Raw genomic sequence first — 14335 nt, 5'->3', positions numbered from 1 at the left:
GTTTTATTTATTCTATCCTTCTCATATACACACACACATATATACATATATATATGGGAGGGGGGGGGGGAATAGGGGTATCAGCGACCGACAGTGTCTGGATAAATATATGCACTATGAAAAAGAGAAAAATTTCCAGCGCTTCACTTTGTATAAACCTAATAAAAACTTTTATGGACAGATCTTTATAAATATATTCTGTTTATTGTTAACACAAATTATAAGCACTTTGACAGATAAAAATAGTATTATAAAATGTTTTTCCACTTATAAGCACTTTGACAGATAAAAATGGTATTATAAATTGTTTTTCCACTTGTGATCACAAGAATGCATTTACTTGTAAGAGTATTTGGTGCAAGTTTAAACACATATGGACAATACACATACACATACAAACATTAAAACATATATATTTGTGGTAACTGTTTCTAATTCAGGGGGAGTTGACACACTTTGTAGCGGTTTACTCTACTCCCCTGTGTTCTGTATTATTTCCTCTTTTAAAATGTCACTTTGTGTTGGTTTGATTTGATATCATACAAAGTTGCAGTCTATTGATATGCGGGTTCAGATGATGTGTCCCGCATTAGTCAAATAACAGATCAAAGTTGCTGCTCCGCAAATGCAAATGATTTTAGTCTGCCGGCAGACTTAGACGTTCGCTTACCGCGTCGTCCTCCTCCTTGGTCCTGGGCTCCCCGTTTACGGTGTCCGGCGTTCGGTGAGGACTTGCGGGCTCAGCGGTGGTCCGTGCTCTCTACGATCTACGCGTTTCGCCTGTCCAGGCTTCGTCAGGATAGTCGAGATAGTCAATAGCATTGCGGGCTGCTTTTTATCTCCGATGCGGTCCGTCCTTAATTGACAATGCCGTCTTGAATAATTGATTTATTTTATCAGTGTGTGTTTGTTGTCCATTGAACAAGTTATTCCTTGGTGAGATGAATCTCTTGTTTATTCTTATCATTTTCTTTGATGTTTAGCAGTTCAGCAAGGTATTCCGGGGATGATTAATTAATTCGTTTCAATCAGTGTCTTTGATGTTTAGCACTGTAGCTAAGTATTCCAGGAATGGTTAATTTGTTCAAATTATATCAATTTGATGTGAATGATTCAATCAATTCTGCTAATAGTCTACTAGTTACCACAATGAATTTAATTTTACAAAGACATGACAACATTTAAATTTACATATAACATAAATGTATCGCCGGTGTGGATCTTGTTATTTAAATATCTGTTTTAAAAGTATACTAAAATGACCTGTGCGTTGTATAATTACTTGTTATAACCACAAAAATCATGTTATAATACTCTTTATGGATAAACAATAAAAAATATGAATTAAATAATTTTGAATAAAAAATAGAAAGTTATGACAAAAATTAATTACTTAAAATTATTAGTGTAAAATAATAAACACATATATATACTTGATAAATATATATGTAAGAAGGATTAATATATTGGTGGTGATTGCAATTTTATTCTTGTTTTTATTATTATTTTTGTTAAATGACGTTTCTATCTTTAGGGCATTTGTCTTAGTCTTTGAGAAAGGGTTTCAGTTCGAAATCTAAATTGAGTCCATTTGGGTTTAAGGTGTCCAGTTCATAAATAAGTTTGGTTTCTTCTTTTAACAGCAGATCTTCTAAATTTCCTCCTCTCCATGGTCGTTTGACTTGTTTTAATCCCACAAATTGTATTTGTGTAGGGTCTCCTCCATGGTATTTTAAGAAATGCGCTGGGACACTATGGTCTTCTTTTTTGTTTTTAATGTTGCATAGATGTTCGTTTATCCTTGTGGTTAATTTTCTTGAGGTTTTCCCTATATATTGGAGTCCACATGGGCAGAATAGTAAATAGATTACCCCTTTCGTATGGCATGTAATTTTTTCTCTGATCTTATAAACCTTTTTATTTGAATAGGCTGTGATTGTTGTTATTGCTTTGTTAGATTTGATGATTGTTTTTTTGCATGCTGCACATGTTCTGCAATGGTAGAAACCTCTAGCGTTATCATTCAACCATGTCCCTGGGTTCCTTTCCTTATTTGAATTCGTCATGTAGCTTCTTACCAGACTTGTTTTTATTGTTGGGGGTCTTCTATAGATAATCCTCGGTTTTTTTGGTAGTATCTCCTTTAAGTCTTCATCAGTTTGGAGAATGTGCCAATGCTTTTTTAAAATGGTTTCTAGAGATTTGCTCCGTCTAGAGTATTCTGTTATGAAATTTGTTCTGTTTTTGTTTTTCTGTTTCTTCTTCCTTGTTAGTATTGTATTTTAGAAGTTGGTTTCTTTTTAGAGTGTCTATGTATTGCTTATCCTTCTTGATTTTCTCTTTATCATAATGTTTTTCTTCAAAGTTTTTTATTAGAATATCGGATTGTTTCTCGTATTCGATTTTCTTGGAACAGTTCCTCTTTACCCTGCGTAATTGTCCTCTGGGGATATTCGACAACCAGTTGGGATGGTGGTTGCTCCTTGCGTCCAGATAGTTATTGCAATCCACTGGTTTGGTGTAATTCTTAGTTTCTATTTTACCTTCTTCTATATAGATAGTTAGATCCAGGAAGTTTATGGTGCTTCTACTGATTTCACTGGTAAACTCCAGGTTCTCGCTGTTGATGTTTATAGTATTGATGAATTCTTCTAGATTTTTTACTTCGCCGTCCCAGATAATCAGCACGTCATCTATATATCTGGCCCACAATATTAGATTATTCTTGTAGTTATTATTTTTCCATATCCGTTCTTTCTCCCACTGTGACAAGAATAGGTTTGCATACGCCGGAGCGAATTTCGTACCCATCGCGGTCCCCCTCTCTTGGCTGTAGAAATTATCCTCAAACCAGAAATAATTATGTTTCAAAATGAATCTTATTCCGTCCACTATAAACTTTATTTGTTCGTGGTGTATTGTGGAATCTTCTTCTAGGATTTTTTTGATATTATTGCATCCTTGTTGGTGCTCTATGCATGTATAGAGAGATTTAATGTTGCATGTTGCCATACAATAAGTATCTTTCCACTCTAGTTCCTGAAGTACATTTAGTACCTGTGTGGTGTCCTTGAGGTGACCACGTTGTTGTATTACAATTGGTTGTAATAGCTGGTCTATATATCCTGATAATTTAGCTGTCAAGGATCCAATCCCGGATACTATCGGTCTTCCCGGTGGTTCTTGCTGGTTCTTGTGTAACTTCGGAAGGTGGTAAAATACCGGAATCTTTGGATAAAGATATTCATATTCATTATCCGTCAGGATCTTTTTCTCCTGACCGGTTTTCAGAAGTTCAATTAGATCCAGCTTATACTGGTTGGATCTTTTTTTTTAATTTTATAGGTTAGTGGGTCGCTCAGTAGTTTCTTGCCTTCGGCAATATATTTGTCCTTATCCATAATGCATATTCCACCGCCTTTATCGGCTTGTTTTATGACAATTTCTTTATTTTTTGTTAGTGTGTTAAGGGCCTTCTTCTCTTCAGCAGTTAAATTGTTTTTCACGTCCTTACGTCTTCTATGTGTGCAGACTCTTGTTTCTTTCATCTTTTTCAGGTCTCTTTCAACTAATTTTTGAAAAGTCACCAGTTGGGAACCTTTTAAGTGTTGAGGGTAGAAGGTAGATTTTTCCTTTAAATTTGTATGTTTGAAACTATCTTCTTCCAGGATCTTTTGAGGTATGCCTGTCTCAGACCTTTCCTTTTCTTTCCTATGGAAGAATTTTTTTATAGTTAATTTTCTCATGAATTTTTCCAGATCGATGAATGTCTTAAATTCTTTTATGTCATTGGTTGGTGCAAATTTTAGGCCTTTTGTGAGGATTTTGGTTTCTGCATCCGTCAGTTTGTGTTGGCTAAGGTTGTATATTCCTGGTGGTATTATTTCCTTCCTCCTTTCTTTTTCTTTTTTTGATTTAATTTTTGTGCCTCCTCGTGTTCCTCGCTGGTTTCGCTTCCTTTTCTTCTTTTTTTCCTTTCCTGATTCTCCATTAGACTTGCTGTTTTCTTCGGTATGGCCCCTGTATCTGTCAAAGTGCTTATAATTTGTGTTAACAATAAACAGAATATATTTATAAAGATCTGTCCATAAAAGTTTTTATTAGGTTTATACAAAGTGAAGCGCTGGAAATTTTTCTCGTTTTCATAGTGCATATACCGTTTTGGGGAAGGAGTACCCCTAACAACCCCATATTTCCAATAGCAGCTACTTTGTATCCAATACCTTTAAAGAGCTGAGCGCAGCTTGCCACCACCCAAACTCTGGATAAATATATAAATATGAAGATATAGCAGGATACGTAATGATTGGATAAAAAAATAACAATATAATTATTTAAAGATATAGAAAAATTATAAATTGAGATGGGCTAAAAAAATGAAGGGTACAGAGTATTCCAATACTAAGTAAATCAGCTAGAACCATAAAACATAAAAGTATCAATTTAAAAACAGATATGTGTAAAAATATAAATCTGGGACAAGAGAATGCTGCTTATCTTAAATATGGAGAGTCATACGAGGTACACCCAACGCGTTTCGTCCATCAGACTTCATTAAGGGCTAAAGGACTACTGAGCTGATCCTCTCTATATAGCAAGTATAATTAAGGATAAGTGATTATGACATCACATCCTGTCAGAATTATATAACCCTATTTTTTAGACATACATTGATAAAAGTATAACTGGAGGGTAGTGAATAAGGTACAAGATCCTAAGGGCTAGGTTTTAGAAAAAAAACGAGCTCCAGAAACATAGAAATGATAAGTTTTAAGTCCTTAATCGTGACCGGCGTCACTTCTGCCACACTTCCTGTGTCCATAGTGCTGTAGTGCGCATGAGCTTCCTGCCCCACTTCTGGTAGACGGACTGCAGTGTGTGTTCGGTCTGCCCCACTTCCGGCCAGGTTTGACCATCAAATATGCCCCACTTCCGGTCGCGGCGGGACACAGAGTTTCTCAGTGGGTCATAGGTGTATAAGGCAGTCAATCATAGCTGCGACCATCTTTCTGAAGACCCATAATTACAGACCTTGATAATAGATTGTTTCCAGAAGCAGGAGCAGCTCACAGAGAAAAAATGAAAACAATACTTTAATTAGTGATCTCTAAGCTTTCTATACTGAGCTAGCTACTAGTTCTTAACACTAATATAACCTTTTTCATTGGTACACACCAATTGGTGCTAATACTGTAAAAAATAATACTAATAGTAATGGGAGTGAATTTGACATTAACACTGTTACATATATTAGGGTTACCAGTGAATACTCCATAAGTGTGATTTGGGAAATTCTAATTTACTATGATAATTAAGTAACATGCTAATAGATAATTAATGCATATTAATTAAGTGGTATGTTATATACGGGGGCTATTTTTACTACAGTTAATAGGATATATGTATAATATTAAAATATATAGCCATAGAGCATATATGGTAATTATACACAAGAGGAAGGGTGGAGAGGAACATATTACCATAGGGGGCATCAGCCCCTTAATGGATATTGGGGGTAATTCCAAGTTGATCGCAGCAGGATTTTTGTTAGCAATTGTGCAAAACCATGTGCACTGCAGGGGAGGCAGATATAACATGTGCAGAGAGAGTTAGATTTGGGTGGGGTGTGTTCAATCTGCAGTCTAATTTGCAGTGCAAAAATAAAGCAGCCAGTTTTTACCCTGCACAGAAATAAAATAACCCACCCAAATCTAACTCTCTCTGCACATATATATATCTGCCCCCCCTGCAGTGCACATGGTTTTGCCCAATTGCTATCAAAAATCCTGCTGCAATCAACTTGGAATTACCCCCATTGCACTGAACTATTGAGTAGATTTCATTGAGATCTAATAGTGGGTGAGAGGTGAATAGTTAGACATATTTCTTAAGAGATAGCCATCAACTAGAAAGTGAACTGATTGTAAAATGTGATAAATATTATATGAAGAATATAAATATATAAAAGATAAATAATTATAGACAGTAAAAAATTAGTGAGCTATAAATTAGTGGTCAGTCACATTCTAAAGATAATGCTGTGCATTAAGAATAGAGCTAAAGTGCATATGTGCATGTGACTGATTACATATTCTAATTTAATATTACTAGCTTTAGTAGAATTATGATGGTGATGCAAGTATGTGCGTAGATGAGGTATCCAGATATCATTATTCAGTATATATATATTACAGGTTGAGTATCCCATATGCAAATATCCGAAATACAGACTTTTTTGAGTGAGATAGTGAAACTTTTGTTTTCTGATGGCTCAGTGTACACAAACTTTGTTTAATACACAGTTATTAAAAATATTGTATTAAATGACCTTCAGACTGTGTATATAAGGTGTATATGAAACATAAATGAATTGTGTGAATGTAGACACACTTTGTTTAATGCACAAAGTTATAAAAAATATTGGCTAAAATTACCTTCAGGCTGTGTATATAAGGTGCATATAAAACATAAATGCATTCTGTGCTTAGATTTAGGTCCCATTGCCATGATATATCATTATGGTATGCAATTATTCCAAAATACGGAAAAATCCGATATCCAAAATACCTCTGGTCCCAAGCATTTTGGATAAGGGATACTCAACCTGTATTATGAACCCGTCTGGGCCACCATTGTACAGTACCTAATCTTCCCAAGTAGTTACCCACTTGGCACTGGTTGAGCAGAATTGGGCGTATAACCAGTGTGGTATGACTATGTTGTGGCAAAATGACTCAGTCACATAGTATTACATTGTTATTAAAATAATAAAATACTACAGTATACAAAGTGATGATAAGAGTAGACGATTACATTATTAAGTGCTAAAGTGTGTCAAGTTCATGTGAGTAAAAGCAAAGAGGAAGAGAGAACGGACGAAGAGATTTCTTTCATAGGAATGGTGCAATTTCATATCCCCCATTGAATCCCAGGGGGTGTCTGGTTTTCAGTTGAAAGATCCAGAACATCTCTCGTTGGGAGAGCTTCTTTGCCAGATCTCCACCCCTTTCACCGCTGGTCACATGTTCAATGGCGTTAAATGATATCTCTTCTGGGTTGGAATTGTGTTCATGCTTGAAATGTCTGAATATCAAATGAGTCTCCAGTTTGTTTTTGATGCTATGAACATGCTCTTGAATCCTGATTTTCAAGGTTCTTTTTGTTTTTCCTACGTACTTTTTACGGCATGTGCATTCTAATAGGTATATGACTGATGTAGTGTTAGTTTATGAACTCTTTGATTTTGAAATCCTAGGTACGTCTGTATTGCTGAATATGAATATAAATATAAAAGATATAGATATTATACACACACACACACAGATGTCATGCTCATCCAGTCTGTGGCGCGGCCACATAGGCACAAACCCAAATATTCCTTCGGGCGCACGTGTAGTAGTTTGACACACTTGCCGCACCTGATGTGCCGTAAAAACTGCAAATTTCAGGCTGGATGAGCATGACTACATCGGTGTGTGTGTGTGTGTATATATATTTCTCTAACGTCCTAGTGGATGCTGGGGACTCCGTTAGGACCATGGGGAATAGACGGGCTCCGCAGGAGACTGGGCACTCTAAAGAAAGATTAGGTACTATCTGGTGTGCACTGGCTCCTCCCTCTATGCCCCTCCTCCAGACCTCAGTTAGAACCTGTGCCCGGCCAGAGCTGGGTGCTCCTAGTGGGCTCTCCTGAGCCTGCTAGAAAAAGAAAGTATTTGTTAGGTTTTTTATTTTCAGAGAGCTTCTGCTGGCAACAGACTCTCTGCTACGTGGGACTGAGGGGAGAGAAGCAAACCTACTCACTGCAGCTAGGTTGCGCTTCTTAGGCTACTGGACACCATTTGCTCCAGAGGGTTCAAACACAGGTACCCAACCTTGATCGCCCGTTCCCGGAGCCGCGCCGCCGTCCCCCTCGCAGAGCCAGAAGAACAGAAGCAGCAGAAGCAAGAAGACATCGAAAGCGGCGGCTGAAGACTCCAGTCTTCACTTAAGGTAGCGCACAGCACTGCAGCTGTGCGCCATTGCTCCCACAGCACACCGCACACTCCGGTCACTGTAGGGCGCAGGGGGGGCGCCCTGGGCAGCAATTAAGTACCTTTTGGCAAAAGTAGACATATATACAGTTGACTGTATTTATGTCCGAGCCCCCGCCATTTTTTACACATAAGAGCGGGACAGAAGCCCGCCGCTGAGGGGGCGGGGCCTTCTTCCTCAGCACTAACCAGCGCCATTGTTTCTTCATAGCTCCACTGGAAGCAGCTCCCCAGGCTCTCCCCTGCAGTATCCAGGTTCAAGAAGGGAAAAAGAGAGGGGGGGCACATAAATTTAGGCGCAAAAAACGTTATCAACAGCTACTGGGTGGACACTAATTATAGTGTAAATCCCTGGGTTATATAGCGCTGTGGTATGTGCTGGCATACTCTCTCTGTCTCTCCAAAGGGCCTTGTGGGGGAATTGTCTTCAGATGAGCATTCCCTGAGTGTGTGGTGTGTCGGTACGTGTGTGTCGACATGTCTGATGTAGAAGGCTCCCATATGGAGATGGAGCAAATATGTGTGTGAGAAGGTGTCGCCGTCGACAACGCCGACACCTGTTTGGGTATATGTAATTTAGTGCTAAGGTAAAGTTATTGCACAAAGAAGGTTAGGAAACAGATAGTAAATCTACCATGTCTGTCCCTATATCGCAGAGTCCGTCAGAGTCTCTCAATGATCATTATCCAAGATAATAGACACTGATATCGACATAGAGTTTGACTCCAGTGTCGACTACGATAATGCAAAATTACAGCCAGATTGGCAGAAAAGTATTCAATATATGTTTATTGTAATAAGATGATTTGCATATCACTGATGACTCGTCTGTCCCTGACACAGGGGTACACAGGTGTAAGGGGAAGAAAGCGGAGGTAAATTTCCCTCCTCTCATGAGGAAAAAGAGCGGGAATCTCCAGACAAGAGACTGCAGCTTCCCACAAAGAATTCTCAGGCAGTATCCTTTCCCCACTACGGCCAGGATAAGATGGGAATCTTCCCCTAGGGTGTCACAAAAGGCAGCCCTGATGTTACAGCTATTCTCAGGGATCCTGCAGATAGCGTGCACATTCTGGTACGCTACTCAGACTGGCGATGGGGTCGGCATGGGTTTATAGCGCTGTGGCAGCGTGAACAGGTACCTTATCAGCAGAGATAGAGACCCTAGTATGTATATAGATATATATATGTATATATATAGGGATATATATATTTATATTAAAGATGCTGTCTTAAGAGAGATGTATATATAAAACATGCCCATAGAGACATGAGTATACTGGGTCCTAGTGTCAAAGCTATGTCGATTTCTGCTTGACTTGTCCTGTACAATATGCAATGGACAGATGATGCCGACTTAAGAGGCATATGAAAGGCTAAGGATTGTGTGGAGAAGGGTTCTCGGATCTGGTCTCCACGGCTATATCTGGTAATTCTGATATTTTGCCTTATATCCCTGCACAGCCTAGGAAAGCACAACATTATCAAATGCAGCCTTTCGAATAAAGAAACAAGAAAGTCCAAGATGCATCCTTTCTTGCCAGAGGCGGGGGCAGAAAAAAGTCCTCCCCGGCCTCTACATAATCCACCGCAGGTCGCTGGGGCTCCACAAGCGGAGCTAGGCCCGGTGGGGGCACGCCTTCGGAAGTGCAGCCACAAGTGGGTTCACTCCCTGTTAGATCCCTGGGTAATAGATTTTGTGTCTCAGGGATACAAGCTGGACTTTGAGAAAAAATGCCCCCTCACCGACGGCCCTGACGGCTTCCCCTCACGAGAGGGAAACAGTGTGAACTGCATTTCACAAATTGAATATTCAACAGGTGGTGGTCAAGGTTCCCCTCATTCAACAAGGAGGGGATTATTATTTGACCATGTTGTAGTCCCAAAACCAGAAGGTTTGGTCAGACCCATATTGAATTTAAAATCCCTGAACATATACCTGAAAAGGGGCAAGTTCAAGATGGCATCGCTTAGAGCGATCGTTGTAAGCCTGAAAGGGGACTCGGGACATAAAGGATGCATACCATCAGGTCCCCATTTATCCACCTCATCAGGCGTACCTCAGAATTGCGGTACGGGATTGTCATTACCAATTTAGACCAAGGTAATGGCGGAAGTGATGGTGATCCTGCGGAAGCAAGGTGTCGCTATTATCACGTATTTAGACGATCTCCTCATAAAAGCGAGATCAAGAGAGCAGTTGCTGAACAGCGTATCACTTTCTCTGGAAGTGTAACGGCAACGCGGCTGGATTCTATATATTCCAAAGTCGCAGTTGGTTACTACAGCTCATCTGCCTCTCCTAGGCATGATCCTAGACACAGACCAGAAAAGGGTTTATCTCCTGATAGAGAGAGCTCAGGAGCTCGTGTCACTGGTCAGGAATCTATTATACCAAAACAGGTGTTAGTGCACCAGTCCTGGGAAGGATGGTGGCATCATAAGAGACCATTCCCTTCGGCAGGTTCCATGCGAAGACCTTTCAGTGGGACTTACTGGACAAGTGGTCCGGATCACATCTTCAGATGCATCGGTTAATCACCCTATCCCACAGGGACAGGGTGTCCCTCCTGTGGTGGCTGCAGAGTGCCCACCTTCTCGAGGGCCGCAGATTCGGCATTCAGGACTAGGTCCTGGTGACCACGGATGCAAGCCTCCGAGGGTGGGGGGCAGTCACACAGGGAAGAAATTTCCAGGGTCTGGGGTCAAGTCAGGAGACTTGCCTTCACATCAACATCCTGGAACTAAGGGCCATATACAATGCCCTGCGTCAAGCGGAGACCCTGCTTCGCGACCAACCTGTTCTGATTCAGTCAGACATCACCACCGCAGTGGCTCATGTAAACCGCCAAGGCGGCACAAGTAGCAGGGTGGCGATGGCGAAAGCCACCAGAATTCTTCGCTGGGCGGAGAATCACGTAAGCACACTGTCGGCAGTGTTCATTCCGGGTGTGGACAACTGGGAAGCAGATTTCCTCAGCACGACATCCACCCGGGAGAGTGGGGACTTCGTCAAGAAGTCTTCACGCAGATTGCAAGTCGGTGGGAACTGCCACAGGTGAACATGATGGCATCCCGCCTCAACGAAAAGCTACAGAGGTATTGCGCCAGGTCAAGAGACTCTCAGGCGATACCTGTAGACGCACTAGTGATACCGTGGGTGTGTCGGTTTAGGTATTCCCTCCTCTTCCTCTCATACCCAAGGTGCTGAGAATCATAAGAAAAAGAGGAGTGAGAACAATACTCATTGTTCCGGATTGGCCATGAAGTGATTAAAGCAGCTATCCTTTCTAATTGAAAATCCATTTGGAAAGATGTGTCTAATCATTTGGTTAGATCTCCCAAGTGTGGGTTGTAACGCTGAGGCTAAAACCAACGATCGTTTTCTGTACTAGTTTTTTTTCTTTATATATAACAGCTTTATCTGCACCTATATTGTTATCTTTTATTATTATCTGCAAATTAATCTATTTATGGTATTGAACACATTGGTGGAGTTGGTCTACCATGGCTACATTATAAATATGTAAATGAGGATAGTTGAAGTAAGTAGCTGATTGGCGGTAGCCGGTTGTAAAAGGATGGGCACACGGGCAGCAGGTCAGCCCTCTGACGAAGTCTGTGACGAAACGCGTAGGGGCGTGGCCTGGTGACGTGTGCGATCGAGCCCCCCTCTGCTTCCCCAGGTGTCGGCGAGTGACGGTGTCCCGGCATGCGGCGGCTGACTAAAGCGGTCTAGCGGCACGAGTTTGAGGTCCTGTCCTGGATGAATACCGGAGGTTTGCAGTATTGATGGGGAATTGTGTATTTTAAATCATGTGGTATTAAGCCCACAGCGGAGGTTGTTTTGGTACGAGCAATAACGTTGTGATTTTAACAAGAGTTCTGTGCTTTTATGAATTAAAACTTTATTGCACTATGGAGCGCCCCCTCTGTCTTTTTCTCTAGATGTCTTCTCCCCGTGGAATTCCGGGTTATTTGTGACAGTTGGGGGCAGCGGTTCAACAAAGAAAGGAACATTAGTGCTTTCACTCCCTATATTTCATAGGAGCAGTGATTTAAGGTCTTAAAGTGAAATAGACTGATTTCTTCTGTACTGAGCGCACCTGATTATCTTTCTATATGATATATAGTGTGTGTGTGTATGTGTGTATGTATATATATATATATATATAATGTGTGAGAAAGATATAGATATATATACAGACACACAGATGTAGTCATGCTCATCCAGCCTGAAGTTTGCCATTTTCACGGCAAACCAGGTGCGGCAAGTGTGTCTGAAACTAGGACACACGCGCCCGTAGGAATATATGGGTTTGTGCCGATGCAGCCAAGCCGCAGGCTGGATGAGTGAGGCTAAATCTGTATAAATATGTTTTCATCAGGGTTCATAGGTTCCACAGGGAACATCTAGGTTGTAGATGAATTAGAGTCAGGCACCAAACAGTTAAAGCTTTAGCTTGTCCCAAAATGCTTGGCTCCTTGTCCCTATAACCCCGCCTCAATGCTTAGGCATTCGGTTTTAAGTTGATGCCTGCAGGAAACAGGTGCACCGTGACAGGAGCAGCCCCAAATCTTTTTATTTTTTACTTTTTAATCATTGTTTCTCTTACGTCCTAGAGGATGCTGGGGTCCACATTAATACCATGGGGTATAGACTGGTCCACCAGGAGCCATTGGCACTTTAAGAGTTTGAGAGTGTGGGCTGGCTCCTCCCTCTATGACCCTCCTACCAGACTCAGTTTAGAAAATGTGCCCGGAGAAGCCGGTCACAGCTAGGGGAGCTCTCCGGCGCTTTTCTAGTAAAAGTTGATTTTAAAGTTTTTTTTTTTTTTACAGGAGGCTGTTGGCAACAGCCTGCCTACAGCGTGGGACTAAGGGGCGGAGCAGTGTCCGCCCTGCGGGGTCTGAGCCACTGACTCCGCTGACTGGACACTGAGGTCCAGAGGGGTCGGATCATTCCCCGCCACAAGGGACCGCTCGCCCCAGCAGCATGCCGCCAACCCCTTAAAGAAGCTGAAGAGTGGTGAGTGAGACACCAACCCCCCTAGCAAGCGGGGGGCCGGAGTGAGGATGGCGTCAATGGGGAGGGAGCGCAGTACTAACTGCGCTCCTGGGAAGGTTCAGAGGCACATAGTGAAGGGTGCCCTGGGCCAGCGCTTACCCCCACACTGGTCAGCAAGTCTGTCGGGGTCCGCGGATCTCAGCCAGCAAGTTTCTCCTCGGGCCAGTATAATCTATGAAGAGCGGGAAGACAGCGCCATTAAGGGGGTGGAGCTTCTCAGAGCGGACCCAGCCGCGTTCCAGCTCTATTACCAGTGGGTTGTAGAAGGGAGAAGAGGCTGTAAAACAACTGTGTCTCCTATTAAAGGGACACAGTCTGCGCTGACAAGGGGTCTTCCTTTGCAGAAAGCGCTGTGTGTGGGTTGTCTCTGATCTCTGTGTCTCTTGCCTTTCTTTGGGGAGGGGGGGGGGGGGGAGACTCTGTCTGCCCCCACCTTTGTGTGTGTGGAGTGTTTGGTGTCTCCTTTAGCTATGTCCAGGGACACTGTGCCATATGCTGCAGAAGATTTATCCTCCCAGGATGATCCCATTCCTTGTAATCAGGATAGCACTGGTTTAGCACAGATACCAGCAAGGGAGCCTGAGTGGTTTTCCTCTATCAAATCTTGGATTTCTCAGATTTCTGACAGGGTTGCAAGTACTGAATCTGCAACCTAGGTATTACAGAGCTCTATGGCAGTATGGCCTGTTTCTGGTACCTCAGGACGCCCCGCTATATACCCCCACAAACGTGCGCTTGTGCATGTCACACAAGACGACACGGATACCGATTCTGACACTACAAATGGTGATGGGGATCTGTTACGGGGGTCCGCATCTCTTGCAAGGGGGGTGCAATTGTTGATAGAGGCTATCAGGGATGTGTTAAATGTTAATGATACCACACCTGAGCAGGTTGAGGAGGCTTTTCTCTAACGTCCTAGTGGATGCTGGGGACTCCGTAAGGACCATGGGGAATAGACGGGCTCCGCAGGAGACTGGGCACTCTAAGAAAGATTTAGGACTACCTGGTGTGCACTGGCTCCTCCCCCTATGACCCTCCTCCAAGCCTCAGTTAGATCTCTGTGCCCGGCTGAGCTGGATGCACAATAGGGGCTCTCCTGAGCTCCTAGCAAGAAAGTGTTTGTTAGGTTTTTTATTTTCAGTGAGACCTGCTGGCAACAGGCTCACTGCAGCGAGGGACTAAGGGGAGAAGAAGCGAACCTACCCAAGTGGAGGTAGCTTGGACTTCTTAG

At 42.1% G+C, this 14335-nt stretch overlaps 1 protein-coding gene across 1 annotated transcript in view; it reads left to right on the top strand.

Moving 5' to 3' along the window:
- Positions 1–14335, top strand: part of LOC135054819 (gastrula zinc finger protein XlCGF26.1-like) — a 135193-nt gene that overhangs the window by 16944 nt on the left and 103914 nt on the right. The gene's annotated exons all lie outside the window — the stretch shown is intronic.

Source organism: Pseudophryne corroboree, chromosome 3 (assembly GCF_028390025.1).
Source record: "Pseudophryne corroboree isolate aPseCor3 chromosome 3, aPseCor3.hap2, whole genome shotgun sequence".
Taxonomy (NCBI): domain Eukaryota; kingdom Metazoa; phylum Chordata; class Amphibia; order Anura; family Myobatrachidae; genus Pseudophryne; species Pseudophryne corroboree.
Note: the sequence above shows the minus strand (reverse complement) of the source record. Positions and strands in the feature narration are given on the sequence as shown.